Source organism: Protopterus annectens, chromosome 6.part0, assembly GCF_019279795.1.
Source record: "Protopterus annectens isolate FY-2018-M chromosome 6.part0, PAN1.0, whole genome shotgun sequence".
NCBI classification, from domain to species: domain Eukaryota; kingdom Metazoa; phylum Chordata; order Ceratodontiformes; family Protopteridae; genus Protopterus; species Protopterus annectens.
This window is the reverse complement of record NC_056737.1, coordinates 99940359-99962061: the sequence shown is the minus strand read 5'-3', so window position 1 is coordinate 99962061 and position 21703 is coordinate 99940359.

Genomic DNA, 21703 nt, shown 5'->3' with positions numbered 1-21703 from the left:
AATGGATCTCATAAACAAGGACATAGGCAATCTCAAAGGACTTGACCCCACCCAGTTTGAATTCGTCAAGAACAGATCTTACCTATTGAACCTGGTTGACTTCTTTGAGGCTATCACCAAGGCTCTGGATGAGGGAAAGTCAGTACATACAGCTTACCTTGACTTGGTCAAGGCCTTTGACACAATCCCCCACTCAGGCATCATCGAAAAGCTAACAAAACTTGGTGTAAATCCCTATCTCATCAGGTGGGTGGCCAACTGGCTCACAGATAGGACCCACAAGGTCAAAATATGTGCCTCCACCTCCAACAGCAGACCTGTCACTAGTTGTTCACCAGGGATCTGTCCCAGGTGTTTGACATCTACTTCTCAGAGGTCCAGGAAAAGACAAAAGGCCTGTGGCTGACCATGTTTGCAGATGACTAAGTTAGGTGCTGTCCTTGACTCCCCAAATGATGTTGACATACTGAAAGAGAGTCTCACAGCAACAAATGACTGGTGCCAAAGTCATGGCCTCAAGTGAAATGCAAAAAAATGTATTATTATACCATTTGGCAAAAAAAACGGCCTCTACTGGTTACCACATCAATGGTAACCCCCTAAGCACACAACCTGTGGTGAGAGACCTGGGTACTCAGATTGACAACAATCTCACATTCGACCATCATGCAGCAGCAGTGGTCAGAAAAGCCTTTTCCTTGGTTCATCTCATAAGTAAAGGGATTGCATCCAGAAAAAAGGAGGTTATTACCTCTCTGTACTTCTCTCCCATTAGGCCAATAATTGAGTATAATGCCCCATTTGGTATGTACCTCTCTAAACATCTGCACCAACTGGAAAGGCCACAGAAATACCTCACAAATAAATCCATGGTGTCCAACACCTGTCCTATGCAGACAGGCTCAAATCACTATCAGTCTGCTCAGTATTGTACAAATTGCTCAGAGGTGATTTGAATTTCGCCTACAAGGCAGTCTCGGACTCTGCCTTACTAGAGATGCTCCATATCCATTAGCCTAACTCCTCCCACATTACTTGCTTGAAAGGCCTACATCTAATGTGCAACATGAACAAAACCTGCTGGAGAGACAGGTTTGTCTCCCAGGGGCTGCCCCGTCTCTTGAGTAGACTTCCCATACATGCCAAACAGAGTACCTCACTGACCCTCTTCAAGCGCAACCTTGATGAGTGGATGGGAAACCACAAATTTGTCTCAGGGGTTCCAGCTGTTTCCCTCATTGACAATTGTGACAAGTGCTCACTGAGGTTTCTTTTTTGGGGTAAACTCTTGGCTAAGCTTGCAAGGGCCCCAAGGCCATTAGCCTAGTAACCTCCTATGAACCAATGATCCTATGATCCTATGTACCTATGAAGGGAATAGGGTCCGGCCTAAAAGTAAATGTACTTCAGGATGACAGGCAACATGGATATACAGTTAATCAAGCATATCTTTCTAGTTCCTTTTTGACTTTGTGCCTGTTGATTATCAAGCCATTCCAAAACGGACTCAGATCATTTGCTGCTCTGTATGAGGGACTAGACCCAGGTACCATATGGGATTAGAGGCACCCAAAACAGCCATCATACAAGTAGCCATGGGTGTTGCTTGTACCGTTTCCAGCATCTTGGCAATTGATTGTGCTATCCTAGCCCTAATTCTACCCAGGGGGGGCAAGTGACCTGGATCACTGTGGGAACCCACTATGCATTCCCTCTTGAGAGATTTTTAAAGTCTACTTCCAAACAACACCATGTTGCGGCAAAACCCCATCTTCCCAGGATGCTATATGTGATTCCACCCTTCCCAAATGGAATTGCGGCCGCTTGTATCTCTGCTGTGTCCCTCCATCCCTCCCAGAATGGGTCTGCCCACCTTCCTCTACCAGTGCTGATATAAGCCTGAGCCGCTAATTGTTGGGTCACCTGGGCCATAATCAGGGCTTTATCCCTCTATGCTACCAGTGCTTAAGCTGACCAGACCTGATCTACAACAAGTATAACAAGGTCACTAGTGCACAACAGATGGACTCCTTAGCATCAGACATATTCCTGGATGTCATCAGAGGTCTTGACAGTTGTCAGATTAGGGGCTGAAAGCAAAGTTAAAAAATTAGGGAACCCAGGAAATGTATATATGTGAAGAAGCACATAAGCACAGTTGTACAACTCGGGGATTATAATGAAAGGCAGAAAAAATAATGACCAGTGTGGTAGCAAAGGGTCAGTGCTTGGAATGGTTGTCATCAGAATAAATATTTTTGAAGCTGTGGCTCTGTAGTTGAAGGCTACTGTTTACCAATGATATAAATCTAGGACTGACAGAGAATATAGGGAAGGCAATTGCAGTCTGAGTTCAAGTTTGTTAAATGGCCAGAGATGTGGAAGCTGAGTTTCAATGTTAAGAAATGCAATGTTTGGTGCCACGAAAGAAAGAAATAATCTCATGAAAAAATCAAATACTATGACTCGTGAGATCATGTAGGAAGCTACAAAAGCTAACTGAATCCCAAAGTTCATTACTGAGATGTGGTTTCACCCAGTAAAAAGTTACACTGCCATTTTACAAGGTCTGATGCTACCTCACCAGCACTATCATGAGGAGGTCTCGAGGCCATACCATAAAAGGAAGGCACAGTGTACTTTACAGCACCTGAGAACAAAGATGATACAGGAAATGGTGAGACTGGTGCATGAAAAAAAGATTCCTGGGATCATTCAGACTTGAGAATAGTAAAGTGGAGAGGGCAGACATATGGTAATCCAAACACCTTTGTTAGTTAAAAGAATGGTAGAATGGAGCTGGTAAAGCCAAAAGAAGATGAAATAGAAAATGGCATTAGTGGGAGTCACAGGATGCCAGGTCCTGGACTAATGTGAGGCAGCATCATTACCTGAGAAGGCTGCAGACCATCTGAAATACTTTCCCAAATAAGGTGTACCGACCTTCAAGTGGGGATGAAATCCACATGTTAAAAGGGAGGGTAAAGATGAGGAGGAGGAGGAGGAGGGGTGGCACAAGCACATTTTCTGAGGGGAGACAAACCAGACATCTGCTCAATGGGTTTAATTAGTACATCTGACTAAATTTGACAGCTATTAGCTTTCTTCTGCTAGAATGTTATTGGTTTGTATAACAGCATGTTACATAAGTCCAGAAATACCACATTTGTTCTGTGTTGCAAGGATTCAGCAGCCCTAGTACACACACACACACACACACACACACACACACACACACACACACACACACAAACCCTTTGTCCCTCTTACCTTCATAGCTGTCCACGATCCAAGTAGATCCCATCCCTTCGTTCATAGACCATTACATCCCATAGCTGGCACGTTCAGTAGATCCCATCCCTTACATCCCATAGCTGGTGCATTCGAGCACATCCCCGAGAGATCTGGAGCACATCCACCAAGCGCGTGAGATCCCCGATGAGACTCCAGCCTGCCGACGTTGCAGTCCGGGTCCGATCTGTTCCCAGCGACAGTCTATGCAGTTTAAAACTGCATAGACTTCTGGGAGCTCCGTTCTTCATGTTTCCCAGTCCGGACTGCTGCTGAGACAGTCTGCACATGCTCCAGACTGTCTCAGCAGCAGTCTGGACAAGTGCGCATGCGCGAAAGTCTGCAATTTTTTAATTTTTTTTTTATCTTTTCTTTTTCTTTTTATTTCTTTACTTTTTCTTTTTATTTCTTTATTTTACAGTTGAGGGGGCAGCAGTCCGGCAGTCCAATAGCACGGACTGTCCCTGCAGCAAGGTGATAGTTTTTATTACCCTCATTTAAAGAAAACCATTAAGACCAGTGCAGGGGGTGACTGTAACACTATCAAAGTAATTTACAGGGCACAGTGCAATGAATGTGATGCATTATATGTGGGCAAGACTGTAAATAAACTTAAGCGTAGGATTTCATGTCATCTGTCAGAAATCCACTCTGGATGTAAAAATAACACATTAGTAAAACATCTTTCTCTTCATGAAAGACACAAAAGTTTTAAGTTCCAGATCCTGGATTGCATAGAGATGGGTGATCTGGAAGAAGACATCCTGAATATTCTGGAGAAACATGAACTCATGTGGCAATTAAAGCTGAACTCCTTTAGGAAGCCTGGACTAAACAACTACTACTGTTCAATTAAAAGTGTACTGGAACTTAGAAAATTGCCACATTGTTTACATGACTAATTTTATTTTATTTTATTCTTCCAGATGGTTTTAAATACCATGGGCAGGATTCACGAAGGCTTGCACGGAGTCTAAGAGTAGTGTAAGACTCCATGCAGCCCTCGCGATCCAGGAACAGCCTGAAATTCCGTGTAAGAGACCAGCTAAAACGTCTCTTACATGGATTGGGCGTGGATATGCTAATCATCTCAATTGCAGCCAAAATGCATGCAAATGAGGTAGATTAGCGATCCACAAAGCTCAAACCAGCCCGTGTAAGAGTCGTGTTAGCTGCAGAAATGTACTCAGTTGACAACTGAGTACGTTTCTGCAAATAACACAATGGAGCCATGTCAACTCCAAATAAAGGGTGCATATGTGTCAGGCAGCATGCCAATGGCCAAATATGTGGCCATTGGCAAGGTACCTCGATGCAAATATGAGAAAAAAGTAATCTTTTTTTTTCGGCGATCGCCGATGTTTAAATGCAGCAGCCCAGCATAACGGCTGCGCTATATAAAACATAAAAATGAAGGTTATAAACCGTTTTATGCAATACATTGATTTACAATGCAGGGACCAGCAGACCAAAAACAACATGGCCACCGTTTAGTGGTTGCTAAGGGAGGAAGCTGAGTCTAAGACATGTAACTAAGCATTAGTAAGCAATCTTATGTAAATGAGTGTTAGGATACTGAATCCCACTGTCACATAGCAAATGAGCACATTCCGAGTAGTGTAAGAGTTACATAAGGGGGAGGAACAGAGTAGGAGATAGGTGACATCACAGGGGGGAATGGCAGAAGGAAATGCAGTTCATTGGAGGACAGTGTTACGTGACAGATGTCAGACACATATCATGGAAAGAGGAGTGCCACAAGATAAGCATGGGAAAGTCAAGAAATGGAAGTTGTACAATGTAGCCAACACCAAAGTTTCTTGCTGGGCGTGCATGCACACATGTGCATGCCAGGAGGCGCGAGTAGGGCAGTGTGCACGCGTGTAAGGCAGACTGGGCATGTGGGAGCCTGTTGGCAGACTTGTAAGACTGTTTGCACTGGTGTGCACGTGTTTTAACCCGAATAAGTAGATTCTGAACTGTGTAAGCATGTGTGCATGCGTATAAGCCACTGTGAGCGTGTTTCCACTGGTATGCGTGTTGCTCCCCCCTGAGGAAACAGAAAGGAAAAAGGAAGCAACAGAAATAGTAGGAAGCTAGCAGGGAATACTGCTGGAGCTAACAGGTGAAAACAATTAGAAGCAGGCAATTACACAGGCAGAATACTAGCCCAGCCCAGCACTTCAAACTCTGCAAACAGCAGTGCAGGATGTTTCTCTCAAGAGACACTGCAAGACAGGAGTAAGCTATTAGAAGTGAAAACTGAAAAAGCTTCACTCAGAGCAGAAATGCTAGGGGCTGCCATAGCTGTCATAAGGAGACATAGGTGACTTGCTGAGGGTGGTGACAATGCAAATGCTGCCAGACAACCCAGAGTGAGGAGACAGAGAAGAGTGTACAGGCCCAGGGTCACCTACCAGGGGTTAAATGAGCTGGAGATATTGGAGCTCTACAGAGTGGACAGAGACCTCCTGCAGCAAATTGTTGAGCTGTGCAGGCCACGTCTCACACACAGAACCAACAGAGGGGAACCCATCCCAGTGGAAACCAAGGTATGTGTTGGCCTAAGAATACTAGCAACAGGTACCTTCCAGAGACCAACTGGTGATATGATGGGGATATCACAGGCATCAGCCTCCAGGGTACTGCACCAGTTCCTGGATGCCATGTCAGCACATGTCGGTGATCATGTATATTTCCCCAATGCCTGTGAGGTATTGGCCAGCAATATGCGTCTCTTCCAGCAAATAGCGGAATACCCTGAGGTAGTGGGTGCAATAGACTGCACGCACATATGCATCAAAGCACTAGCCGGTGAGCGGGGTAGGACCTACATTAACTGCAAGGGCTTCCCCTCCATCAACTGCCAGGTCGGGTGTGATGCCCAGGGCATAATAATGAATGTGTGTGCTGGCTGCCCTGGAAGCTACCATGATTCCCATATCTGGCATCTGATGCAGCTGTACCAGACATTTGCTAGTGGGGACATCCCACATGGTCACTTAGTAGGGGATGCTGGATATGCACTGGAGCCGTGGCTGATGACACCCATCAGAAATGCACACACACCTGAACAGGAACGCCATAATGAGGCACACGCACAAACACGAAATGTAATCGAGCGTGTGTTTGGACTACTCAAGTCACGGTTCCGGTGTCTGGATACATCTGGTGGATCCTTGCAGTACTCACCAACTACATGTACCCAAATTGTCATGGTATGTGCTATGCTACATAATATGATTCTGTGAAAACAGCTGTAGCAGGATCACCAGAGGGCTTGGCCAAACAGCCCCCCACCATTGCCAAGTCAATCACAGGCAGAGCGTGACTCAGAGGAGGAACAACCTGAGCCTGCCCCAGTAGGCAGAAGGAGGCGTGCCCAGTATGCCTTGGCAAAGCGGCAACGCATAGCACATACACTGGCTCAGTAGGGACCCTGGAAATGATACCTCTCTCCAACTCACACATATAGTAAAAGGGATGCCTAAATTGACACAACCTGCTTTCAAACATGTACAGGGAGTGTAGTATGTACATCCAACATAGGCAGCCCTGCAGCACCACCTGAGGCATGCTTGCCATGTGTTAAGCAATGTAACACCATGTAGTATATGCAAACTTGATGACCCTGACTAAAATCCTACCCTCACCAAGCATGATGCCACAATATGAAGATGAGATGATCAATTGCAATAATTGGCTGAAGTATTGCTGTTAGTCAAAGGGGATCCAATGTGTGCCAGCCTGGGATGACATGCTGAGCACGACATGATGCTCCACCTGCTAGGGGTGGCATGCACCTATCAGTCCTGGCCTTATGGATACTGGCAAAGGCTGTTGTTACCCCCAGCATGCCTTGAATAGGTAAGGCACAAAACACAAACCCACCTCCAAGGTATCACAAGGGATAAGAACCTAGATGTATTGCTACCCAATGCCAGAAGTCTAAACAGCAAGATGCATGCAGTCTAAACTCCCCCAGCATGGATAATGTTGATATCTGTTCTGTAACGGAAAACTGGGTCAAGGTTCACAACAGCACCCTAACACTACCAGGTTACACCTCATACTGTGCTGTACAGTCCCAAAACATGGAACAAGCTACAAAAGGAGGGTGACTAGCAATAATTGTCAAGGATAACCACACCCCCATGTTGGTACCACAACAAGAAGCAGCATGGACTAGCCATGGTCAAGTAACAGTAGCTAAAACTGCCTCCCAGTTTATAGCCTGCTACAGACTACCATCCTAACACCAGGAACTGCACTTGGCCTATGTTGGAATACATGAATATATCAAGCTCTCCAAACCACATTATATTGGGTGACTGAAAATACCCAATTATAGACTGGGAGCATTATTCTAGCTCCAACACCCTAGGACAAAGGTTCCTAGAATCCATAAACCAAAATGCTCAGGAACAACATACCACTCCCACAAGAGGGGTAAGCATACTGGATGTGATAATCAGCAATATGGGTACTGGATGGCAAGATGAGAAATGTATCACTCACTGGTAAGATCAGACCATAGAGTAATCACACCGGATATACACATCCTGACCAGAGTCCCTGGCCAGAAAACCACAGCAAAAAACATGTGTATAGCAAATGTTGCACTCCTCCAAACTGATGTGAAATCCATTAAAGGCCCTGTGCATGTGCAAAATATGGGCCACACCTCAGAACCCGTTATACTGGCATTCCATGAACACTGCCAGGAATGCATGGTTTATGCAATCCCAAATAAAACCAAGACACAATGCCATACACACAGGCATCTGGCATGGTGGACCCCAGCCATTACCAAACCATGCAAGAGAATGAGGAAGCTACTACATGATAGAGCAATCCTAAAAAGGGAAGTAATCTCTGATCAGTATTATGGCAATAAAATATGTCCACTCATACAATCCACTAAGGCCATCTACAACAAGTTGAATCTGTGAATCTTGAGGCAATGTTACACCTGCCCCATGTACACAGACAACCCTCTCCTCCCCTCAAGAAATACAAATATATGTGAGAGATGCAACCATTTATCCAAACTGGAGGCTGAGCTCTCTCAACTCAGTACTGTCAAAACTAGTCAGGAGGAGAAGATAACCACACACAGCACAAACCCAGTCTCACATAGACCTATCACAACTGCAAACCAAAGACATAAATACAGAAAAACATTCCCGGAGGCTCTAATTACTAACACACCACATCAACAGAGGCCTCCAAAGCAGACACCCAAGCAACCACTACCTCCAAATATAGCACATGCAACACATAGTACACAAAGCTGGTGTGCCAAACAGTCACAGGCCAGAAGGAGAAACAACATGCCTGATACAGTTGTAATAGGTGACTCCATAGTCAGACACACTGCTGTCCCGCTCACCAGACTGAACAAGGGAAAGGGTACAGTAAGCTGCCTGTAGGCTGCTACAATACGCCACATAACACAAGTACGCAGGTCACCCCAAAGCAAGTACAAATATGATGCAGTCATTGTCCATGCTGGTGTGAATGACCTGAGACGTACCTCCCCGGACTACATGAAAAGAGACATAGATGAGCTTTCCGATTATGTAGTCCAGGCCAGTATGACACTAACCTTGTGCAGCATCCTACCCTCACCAAGAATTATGCCACAGTAGAAATACAGAATGATCAGCTTTAACAAGTGGCACAATTACTGGTGTCATTCCAAGGGGATCCAATGTCTGTCTGCTTGGGATGTCATGCTTGACAAGCCACACTGCTTTGCCAGGGATGGCTTGCACCTGTTACCCCTGGGCATCTGGATATTGGCTAAGGCTCTTGCCACCTCCATAGAGCCTTTGGTAGGCAAGGCTGAAAAGACTAACCCACCTCCCCAGAAAACATAAGTGGAAAGAAACATAAGGGTAATGCTGCCCAATGCCAGACGTCTAAACCTCAACATGCATACTCCCGAGGCCCTCCACAGTATGGGGAACATTGATGTCCGTGCAGTGACAGAAACCTGCAGCAAGGCTCCTGAGATCACACCAGCACTACCAGGTTATACCTCTTATCATGTGTTATGGCCCCAAATCCTGGACCAAACCATAAAAGGAGGGGGAGTATCCATATTCAGCAAAGATACCCACACGTCCAGGTAACTGACAATTCACGAAGCATCGGAGACCACCCATGTGCAACTAACCGTAGGCAAAACTGCTGTACAGTCTGTAGCATGCTACAGACCACACTCTCACACACAGGAACCCCACTCAGCCTTCCTGAAGACACTGGACAGTATGAATGTCTCACCAAATACCAAACAAGGTACTCACAAATTACCACATAGGTGGTAATCCATTACGTATGGAAGGAGTAATTAGGGACCTAGGGACACAAGTTGACAGTAACCTGTCATGTGACACTCACATTGCCAATATGGCTAGGAAGACCTTCTATATTGGCCACCTTAACATGAAAGGATTCACATCTACATCAACAGAGGTCATTGTGTCCCTATACTGTTCTCTTATCAGGCCCATAATTTAGTACAATGCGTCATTTGGGATGTACCTTACCCGACACCTGCAGCAGTTAGAAAGACCTCAAAGGTACCTCACCAAGAGGATAAAGGGTCTCAAATATATGTCATCTGCTGCCTGGCTGTAGACACCCTAGCTGTATGTAGGGACATACTGCCTACGCAGAGGCATTGTATGCCTGTTGTACAAGGCCATGTCCAACACATGATTAATGGACATGCTCCACCCCAGAAAACCCAAATCCATCAGAGCTGTAAGAGCGAGAGATGTCAACCTCAACACATAATGAAATAGGATGTGCTGGAGGGACAGATACATAACCTAGAGGCTCCCTACACCCTGAAACGGAATCCCACTCCATGTTAGGCAGAGCCCCTCACTGACTCTCTTCAACAGGAATCTTGCCAAGTGGATGCGTGATCGTAGATGTACATTGGGGGTCTTCACTGTGTCACGTCCAGACAGAGGCACAGTAAAGTAAATCCTAAATGGCCAAAATATTCACATAGCAAGGGGTGGCAAAAGCCACACACACTCTGGCTAGGCTTATAAATGCCCTAGGGCAGATAGCCTAGTATGAACCTATGAACCTATGAAGATACAAATTGTACAGGACACTAAGGATAGTCACAAGGCTTTCTTAACTGATGGTAGGAACCTTGTTGGGAATTCACTCAAATATTACAAACAATATACCAAACACACACACATTGCCAACATCCAACCTGACAGGTGCAGTGCAACCCCCCCCCCCCCAAAATGCCAAATATCTATCCCAGCAGAGTGCTGGCCCCCTGACATTGCAGATGCTGAGGTAACAAACAGCATCTACAAAGCAAAACACACAGCATCAATGGTACGAGATGGTGTCCTGGCCTGAGTCCAACATGGACTCCAAGAAGAATGGAACGCCAAATAACACTACTGCTCAATGTCAGCCTTACCACAGGATATGTGCCCAAAGAGCAGTGTACAACAACAGTGGTCCTTCTCCACAGAGGTGTTCCCTGAATGGATACTGCAAACTACCACCCCAGAATCCTGACAAGCTTGGTCTGCAAAGCTATAGAAAGGATCAGCATGTACCTCAGACATAAAGATATTGGGGGGCCTACTGACACTGGACCCTACCCAGTGTGGCTTTCTTAAGTGCAGATCCTGCCCCTTAAACATGTCTGACTCATTTGAAAAAGTAATTAAGGCCATTGATGAGGGGAATGTGGTCCACACAGCCTAGCTGGACCTTGTAAAAGGCTTCCATACAATACCCCACGTGTTCATTATAGATAAGCTCACCAGCTTAAATATAAACCCCTATGTCAGTATAGGGGTTGCAAACCAGCCCAAGGACAGAACTGACATGGTCAGAAATGCTGCAGCCATGTCAGACTACAAACCAGATACAACTGGCATCCCACAAGGCTCGGTCCTGGGACCTCCCTTGCTTGGTATATATGTCCCATAGGTACAGGCCAACATGGAAGGACTGTGTCTGAACAAGTTTGCAGAGGACTACAAACTGGCCACCATATCTGACCCTCCAGCTGACACAAGCATCCCACAAAAGGGCCACATAGAAACAGACAATTGGTGCCATAGCCATGTCAGCAAGCTAATTGCAGAAAAGTGTATAGTCAACCCCTGTGGATATACAGTAAGTGCCCACCAATTACCACATAGGTGTTAACCCATTAAGTACTTAAGATGTAATAAGAGACCTAGGGACACAAGTTGATAGATATCTTGCACTGGACAAGCATGTGGCTGTAGTGGTTACAGAAACATACCATATACCCACCTAATCATGAAGGTAGTCAGATCTAGATCAGGGGAGGTCATTGTGGCTCTGCAGTCATCCTTCATCAGCCTCACAACTGAGTACAATGGCCACAGTGGGATGTACCTTAGCAGACACCTCATTCAACCAGAAAGACCCCAAAAGTACCTCACCAGGAGTATCAAAGAGCTTGAACAGATGCCATGTGTTGCCTGATTAAACAAACTGCAGCTCCACACAGTGCCATACTGCCTGCCAAGAGGCAAGCTGTGACTGATGTATAAAGCCATGTCCAAGCTGGAATCAATGAACATGATGCACCTTGTACAATCTGAATGGCAGTGAGCTATGCACATGAGAGACCTGAACCCCAGCACTGACATACATAGGACATGCTGTACTGATTGATCCATAACACAGAAGCCACCACCATTCTTGAGTAAACTCCCAGTACAGGTTAGCCAGAGAGTCACTCATTGACTCTCCTCAACAGGAATCTTGATGAGTGGATGGGAGATGGTAGGTTTACCCTGGGTATCACTGTTATGTCATGGGTAGACGGAGGCACAGTATACTAACCATGACATATGTCATGGCAAATTCTAGTCACAATGTGTGTCGAAGGACAAACACACCCTCTGACTAGCATTAGAAATGGCCTAGTGCACATCGCTAGTGTTTGCCAATGTCCACCTATGTTGTGGAATACACTACCAATGTTGGACAAGCCTGGTTTACGTAGTCCATATCTGAACATAATGCAACATGGTCATATGTGCACAACTTGCCCCTAACCAGTCTGTTGTGCTCACTATGAAAATTTAAAGCAGTGATAGGACTAAAGCCCAGGATACTGTCCACCACAGTGAAAGTACTGAACCAGTACACTATACGGTACTACAGTGTTTGGTCAGTATGAAAGGATGTTGACAACTGTATGCAAAGTATCCCATGCAAACCCTGCAGGCACAGTATAATCCCTGTTGGGTTCAGACACAAAGCAGTTGGCCAGTAAGTACACAACATGACTCCCAACACACAACCATAAACGTGAGATACTGTTGAAGTTCACACTCATCCACAAATGTGGTGGGCTGCAGATTTCAACATATGGAAAGCTCACACTGGGCATGCTCGCACACTTTGATAAATGAGACATATGTCAGACAACATGCCATGGAAATCCTGAACTGGGCATGCTCACACACTTAGGCCATATCTCAGTTTAGCAGTTGGCCACACATATCTGGTATTTGTACGTGTTATTCCAGGAACCAACCACATTACAGAAATCTGCCCAGTGCACAAAGTTAAATGACTACAGAGACATAAGTGATATAGTGGATCCCTCTCATATTCAAACATCTTCCACAGATACACAAGTTGTTCATAGAAACAGGGAATGCTATGGCAATAAAGACCTGCAAACAGTCTATCAGCAACAAATATTGTGCATCTGACAATTAAACATATGGGTGTAGAGGTCAATACTAGGCTGTTTGCCCTAGGGAATGAAAGCTTAGCCAGAGTGTGCTTGGCGTCTGCCTCCCCAGTACAGTAGGCTACTGTGCCACTGTAAAGTAGGTCACATAAGGCACCGTTTGAGGCTAGTGTGCTGTGCCTCCGTCAAGCAGGGACACAGTGGAGATCCCAGGGGTTGAGTTTGCTATGCCACATCCATGTGGCTGGTGTTTGCTGGAAGAGGGCTGGTGAGGACCTCTAACAGTAAGTGGGCGTCAATAACAGACTGAGGGGAGCCTTATCTGCAATGTCTGGGCAATTTCACTGTCAACACTTTGTCGTGATCATTATGAGGGATTGAAGTGTCGTGCCACTACTGTTCAGAGATGTCCTCCCTCTGTGGGCTACTGCTCTGCAATGTATTAGCTCACTCCATCTGTTGGGCTGGTGTACACCTGACAGGTGTCCTGTTGTGGAGGAGTCATGGGTATATTTGGGATAGCATGATCAATGCAAACCTTCCACATGCTCATAGAATGCAATTGTCAAGGATTATGCAGAGTGGCTTGTATACTCCCCCAGCATGGGTCCTTTGAAGTCTTCCACCCCAGTCTTCACAAGTGCAAAGTCTGCTTTTGATAAATACACTTTGTTTGCAGTGACAACCTTGCCTGGGGGTGGGGATGATATATGGATGTCCAGGGAAAGGTGGGTATGGTCAGATATTAACAATGGTGGTCTACCTCTGGTGTGGAACAGTGAGTAACCTTGTTGCAGATGGTCAGGTGCAATATGTATTCCCCCTTGTGGCTGTGGTGAGTGGTCCTGCCATAGCACATGGACACACAAATTGTAGTGGCTGTAGGGTAATGTTGTAGAGGCCTGAATAGTTCCCACACACAATTTACCTGTACCTGACGTTAACAACTGGAATGGTGTATGTGAACACCTTCATATCTTGGCACTGTTCCCAGGGAAGCAAAGTGTGTGTCCTGGATGTAGGAGGGGTGGTCTGAACTTGTTGTGTTGTGTGTTACAGGTCCTGTGGTCATGAAGCATGGTATAAAACATAACCTGCCAGTGCTGATGTGCATATCTGACCCTGAAGTAGGTGGCTGCAAATGCATATATATGCTATCCCCCACCTGACAGGTAGAAATAGATGTACATACCTCTATAAATAATGATGTCAGCACCCTGTAAATACTGCAGGTGCAGAACAGATGCCCAGTAATTCGCTAGGGTGTTGTAGCTATAGTAATTCATCAGCATTCAGTAATACTTCAGCATTCTTGGTGAGGGTATGATGCCAACCAAGGTCAGGGTCATACCAGCCTGTGCCACATGCTCAGAGAGCCCTTCTATGTTCCCTATCATGTAGTCCAGGGAGGTACATCACAGGTCAGCCATAGTGGCACGGACAATGACTGAGTCATATGTGTCCATGCCTCTGACTGACCTGTATGCTTGTGTTATATGGTGGATCATAGTGCCCCACGGGCATATCACTGTGACCTTCACCTTGTCCAGCCTGGTGAGCAGGATCTCACTGTACTGGACAATAAAGGTACCCAACACAACTGTAGCAGGTGTGTTGTTTAGCCGTACAGGCTGTGACTGTGTGGCACACAGGATTTGTGTGCTATGTGTTGCATGTGCTGTGTTCCGGCTTAATGTATGCCTGTGTGCCAGCTGCAGAGGTGTCTGCTGCTCAGGCAGGATGCTATTCTGAGGCTCCAAGAATGCCCCAGTGTGTTCATGTGTTTGGATTGCTGTCATTGTAGGTCTACATCAGACTGGTATTGTAGTCACTGTAGTATTTCATGCCACCTGACAGATTATGCCAGTACTGGGTTCTGAATGCTTAGTCCCCAGTTTGGCTATGTGGTTGCATCTCACACATGTGTTGTACGTTCATGGGTAGGGGAGAGGGATGACTGTGTACATGTGGCAGCTGTGACATTGCCACATGACTCACATATTCCACAACTGTACCATAGAGGAGACTGACAAGTGACCTTTGCAGATGCTACCATAGTATTGTGATTGCCATGGTGATTAACAGCACATAGGGCCAATGGGGAACTAGGTACAGAAGGTGAGTATGTGAGGGTGTAGTGCCTGTGATTAGTTAGTGCTGGCATATATGAGTGGTCAAATGCCAGGTAAGTCATACGCAATGTGTCACAGGCAACATACAAGCGAACAGGACAAACAGTGACGTTCTGTCAAGTGAGACATGGACATACGTATAGTAAGCTATGCAGATGTCACTAGGAATTCACAGAAGCTCCGTAAATCTGCATTGCAGGTGGAATCAGTGTTCCAGGGTAACTGCAAGCAAACATGCATGCAAACAAAGCTACAGTAAGCAGGGCTGCATGTAGTCCATTGTACATCAAACAAGCTGTACCACTTCCAGTAGGTAACAGTGCAAATATGCAGGCACTATACACATGTACATGGAAATACACAGGTCAGATGGCCAGGGTCCAGTCTCAGTGCACACAAGTGTACAGACCATGTACCATCAGGATGTACAATAACCGGACGGAAACCCAGGTGCTCATACCTGCACTAATACACATGTCAAATAACAGACCCTGAGCCTTCACTCAGTGGTTCCATGCTTAGTAGGATGTATGCTACCTGTCCTGCCAACACAGTATCCCTGACATTTATGGGGACTCTTCCTCCTGTGAAAGTTAGTTTTGTGTGTTGGGACTGTCTAGCATGGTATGAGGTGTGAGCTTGCAGTGCTAGGGTGCTCCTGTGTGTCCTGTACCAGTTGTGTAATACTGCACACATATCAACATCCTCAAACATCCGCATTGCAGAGTCCAGTGTGGGCAACATGCCACTTTCAGTTTACATGTCCATCATTGCTTATCAATACTTTCATTACCTTATCCCCTGTGCTACCTATGTATGTGGCCTTCTGTTGACATCCTTACCACCAGTATGCAAACATGTGCAGATGATACACTCTGGTACTTACCATGGGTGTAGAAAACAGTACAAGACACTCATACCCTTACTGCATCAGGCATGCTGGGATATACCTACAATTATATCAGCACACTGTACTGTTAACAACATGATACTATTACTACACATCTATGTAGTCACCCTGTGCATCAGCAACATGTTAACCTGTACCTGCACTGATTTTACAGATTGCAGGAGGTGGCACAGTTTCATCATATGCACAGGGTGTGAACTTGGTATGCCTGAGTCTGCCACTGATACCATCAATTGACATGTATGTGTATGTGTGTTGTTGAGGGACAGCAGTACAAGGTGGGGCAATGTTGATGCAGTGTGTGCATGTATGCGGTAGCCCTAGGTGTTGTCAATTTGCATGTGTGTATGGATGCACACAGTTCCACCTCATGGATGCCATATACTGGTGTTTGTGGACAGCCACAGACTGCACCTGCCAGGTCATACAGATCAGTGTGTCTGGCCACAGACACGGTACCTGTGCCTTGCAGGGGTGCTACGGACCATATCCGGTACTAATCCAGACTGGTTATTGTCATCAGAAGCAGGTGTTCATTGACTGGACACAGATCCCTGTTGGGCCTGTCCAGAGCCACGTGCACGTGGTCTCCTGGGGTGGTCTGATGACAGCACAGACCCAGCATTGCTGCTGCTGGCACTATGGGGGCAGCCGTGGCCCTGTTGTCATCCGCGATGACTGCCAGCTACTGCTGTTGCTGGCATACGCCCACGTCGACGCCTCAACCGTCCACCATTGCCCTGGCTCATGGACATGTAGTTGTGGAACTGATCTAATATGTCCACACAACGTCTGTCTATGACATCGGTGAAATTACGGATGGCAGCTGCAATGTCACGCATACTGTTACTCATGGCTGTGCGACATGCTGTCAGCTCCCTCAGACCCTGTCTGGTGTACTATTCCATACTTGACTGTGCCTGCATGACAGCCCGAAACATAGCTGAGGTTGTAAGACCTCTGTGGGCATGTCTGACAGGGGCAGTACACCCACTGATGCTCCCACGAGAACCCCTGGACATCTGTCTGTGTGGTACCATCTCAGGGCCATGCCCATGGCTGCTGTGTGGGGAAGCATGTGCCACAGATACCACATTACCCTGGTCAATGCCCACTGTATCCCGTCCATCACCTAGGGACATTGGTGACAAAGGATGTATTGGCAGGATGACTGTGTGCATTGATGGGGTTGACAGCTGTGTACTGTCAATTGGCTGACCAATGACGGACCCTGGCACACCTTCCTGTGCCATTACACAGATATCATCATTATCACTACCCATGGCACCTGATTCAGGTTCCCTGCTGCATGACACCAGAGCAGCACCAGAACCTGTGGGAGGGAAACAGGAAACACAGTTTACAATGTCTACACAATGTTACCAGTGATGCACACATGCACATATGCACACATGCGCATATGCGCACATGCACACATGCGCACATGCACAAATGCACGCATGCGCACATGCACACATGTGCACATGCACACATGCACACAGGTACACAGATGCACACATGCACACAGATGCACACATGCACACAGATGCACACTTGCACACTACTCAGTATGCGAGATATCAACATGCAGAGACAGACACACCTGCATGCATACACAGAGCACTACTGATTGAGCCTAATATTACTATTACTATCAAGACTATTAAAGATATTGTTAATATACACTCACCAGCATGGATAGGCTGCATTGCTGTTACACCGGAGGAACCTGCAGAAGTGAGGAAATTAATGTCAGTGGGCACAACTGTGCCATTGTTACTGAGTATGATACAGGTCAGTGGTACAACAGTTGCCTTTCACAGGTCAGCTGCTGATATTGAGAATATCACACTTGCACATTAAATACTATGATGACAGCTACAAACCAAGGACACACCTCACACATGCATTAACTACCAGTGTACACAACAGTCAACTATACATATGGCATATTACCTGCACGCTCGTAGTCATGGTGCTGTGTGGCTCCCGTCTCCATCATAATTCAGGTCTGCTGCTGTTGTTGTTGTTGGGCTGGAGCCAAAACACTTAGGAGTAGTCCCTCCAGTCTGGTGAGTGGGGGATGTGTAGCCACCCCACCACCTGTGGCAACCTGTTGCTTGTGGATATCCGACGCACGCTGATGGACATTTCTGTTTAAATCACTGCAGTGATGTTGTATCTGCTCATATGTCCTATTATGCGTGCCTATGTCATTTACCCGATGGACCAGGTCTTGCCACAGTGCAGCCCTCTCCAGCTGATTCTGGCTGGTGCGGGAAAAGAGTATTGCAAAATCCTGCACCAGGCTCTGGTGTATTTCCTCATCCTCGGCTGCAGAGTATGCCAGATTGCACTGGTGAACCATGGTCCTGAAAAAGAAAATAAAATGATATCAGCAAAATATGTCAGCAGAATTTGGCACACATACTACACATGCTACTCGACTGTTGTGATACAACATATCTCCCATATATAGCATCTGTCTGTCTATTGGTGGATACACATGTAAATGGCCTATCAGTGCTCAGCCAACAACTGCGCAACAGTACATGGCACACTCCATATAACATTTTACCAAACCCCAGCAGTCAGCACACTGATTCAGGTCTAAAGCACCTCCTCACTCTGGGGGTTTGTATCGAGGTACTGTATGGGGAACATCATTAACTACTGTGATCTGACCACAAACTAATCGCCCTGGATATACATATCCCACCTCCACCACCAGCACAAATGACTACAGTGAATAACATTTCAAACGCAAACTTTACACTTCTTAAGACTGAGATGGTATCCTTTAAGCCCACTGGGCCAGTGGAAGCCACAACCCACAATGCTGGCTCCTTCACAAATGATTTCTACGGACATCTCCGAGAATGCATGGATCATGCAATCCCATATAAGACCAAGGCACTCTCCACAATGGGAAAGCATCCTGTCTGGTGGACCTCAGCCATACACAGATTGTATAACAAAAGATGGAAGCTACTGCAAGACACAGCATAATTCCATAGAGGGAAGGCATGTCTGATCAGCACTAGTAAAGAGCTATGTTCTCACATACAAACATCCATGGGCAGCTTTGGGAGGGAAATCACCAGGGACACTACAGATAACCACAAGGCCTTCTTCAGTTATGTTAGAACCCTGGCCAGAAACCCTCCAATATGCTCATAGGTAGTACACAACAGCAGCTACATCACCGAACCCACATCTCTCTCTCTCTCTCTCTCATGCATTAGTATTCCCATTAACCAAACACCCATATATTCAAGCCATTGAACAGCAAGCATAACACATACATAATTTGAACAGCAATACACAATCCAACAACATGCAGGGTTGATTGATGGCAACAGGCCATCAGGTTTGGATGTATGAACAGGGCAGATGCATCTACATACATGCAAATATGTATGAACCAACAGGACAAATGTCCAGGGGTGTTAATTGTGATTGCGCATACCAGTTTCACATGGAATGGATTATATGTGGTTATAGGGTAGAGTGAAGAAAATTTAATTAACAACTTCAAATACCAGTACATATGCTGTACATTTCTACTAGCTGCAGATATATATACACTACAGTTCTGCCTACAGTTTCCTATGTGATAACTACTTCAGGTTGGTGATAGGAATATTACTGCTACATCATTTCATTTTTATTCATACACATTCATATCTGGCTCTGTTCAGCTACATCATCCTGCTACATTTGCTTTATATAGCTATAGACAACTGTGGATGTTTGGTATTTCAGACAACCATACTATCTGCATATTGCAGACTGAGAGCAACATATCCAGATTTTGGGACACGCATTCCAGCTGAAGTACCATTTTCAGCACAAGTTACTGTTTGGTTCTGCCTGTCACATTCATTTCATTCTGTACTGACTGCAGTGTACTTTATTCAGGAGTTATTACTACTTTATTGGTGGATTCATACCTCTTCCTCACGCTCTCTCACTTGTTTTATTTTTACAGTTCAGGATGGTACTTAATTCTAGGCTTTATTGACATGTTTTACCTGTAGTTATAACAATCCTTTCCAACAGTCTCACTTCTGTCATGTTTCTGTATTTCAACCGGGATATATTTCACACGTGTTTTACTCAGCTTCTGCAGCTGTACTTTTCAGCCTGCTGCAGGTTATGTACTATTATATTACAGGTGGGACATCTTTATTTCAGACTTGTTTCATTTTTATGTTTGGATTACAGGCTGCATCACACTTTTGTAATCAAGCAATACTTGCAAACCCTCTTACACTGTTACTTGGACATTTTATTAATTAGTGACTACACTGCACCCTTTTGCTAACTGTCATACTTATATATTTATTTACAGTTACAGGGAGAGAATTACTGACCTGCCTGGTGGTGCAACCGCACCAGCCTATCACCATAGGCTTGACGGTTCGCAGAACGGACACCTGCAGCTATAATATAAATAAAGTAATATTGGAATACACATCTCCATAATATCAGCTAGGTTAATTTCTTACATAAATAATTACATGTAACTTACCCAGTAGTGGGGCGTTGGGCATTTGCCGGGCCTCCTGGATCCAATGGTTCAGTTGGTCCTGCTTCCATCTCTTCAGGTCCGCATGGTGGTGACGGACCTGCTCACCAGTCCTTGGTATTCCTGTGGCACTGGTGAAATCTTGAGCCAACCGGTCCCACGCCTCAGCCCTATATGCTCCCCACAGGACCTGGCCCTGCAGGAGTTGGGCCTCATGATTATGGACGAGGAGCCAAACCATATATTTGGACTCCTCAATGCCTCACCTCTATGCTCGGAAGCAACTACCCTCACCTACATCTGACATCCTGGCTGCAAGTCGGTTCTACAATCGGTTATGCTGTGTATTCCCGCCTATGGAGCTTATATACGCCATTTTTCCCCCACTTATCTGTGATTGGCCATTTTGGAATTGTATCAGCTTTACAAAACCTGCTTTGTCATGCTCCTCTTTCTATTCATTCCTATATATATATGCTATTACTGCATTTCTAAGTGCAACTGTCATGGCTTAGTGGTTCAGTACTTTGACTATGGTGCATGGTATCCTGGGTTCAAACCTGGCCATTGTTTTTTATATTTTATGACTGTCTACACAGGCTAGGAGGTGTGTCTGTGTAAAGGCAGTTTTGATACAGCTTGCTCAACATTGCCCGTCGGTTAGCTTGTTGGCGTGGTGCACAGCTCTGCGCAAATGGGTCACGCCGGTTTACGCGTGGTTTGGCTGTCAGCAGGCATATTACGCTCATCTCAGCTATGGGCACACAGTTTCAGCTTGTTAAAATGCTGCTCAATCCTGGGCACTCATTCTACACCTGTTAAAACACTGCTCACCTACGGGCACTCATTCTACACCTGTTAAAACACTGCTCACCTACGGGCACTCATTTTACAACTGTTAAACCACTGCTCACCTACAGGCAGATATCCTCAACTTGTTAGACTGTAGCTCAGCTATGGGCACATCTCACATTTTTTTTATTTTTTTATCTCACATTTCTTCAAAATACATGGCCCATTTCATTACATTTTACATAAAATATAATTTTATATATGTACATATATGTCAGGGACTTATTTCGTGCTTATTTCACTAAAAATAA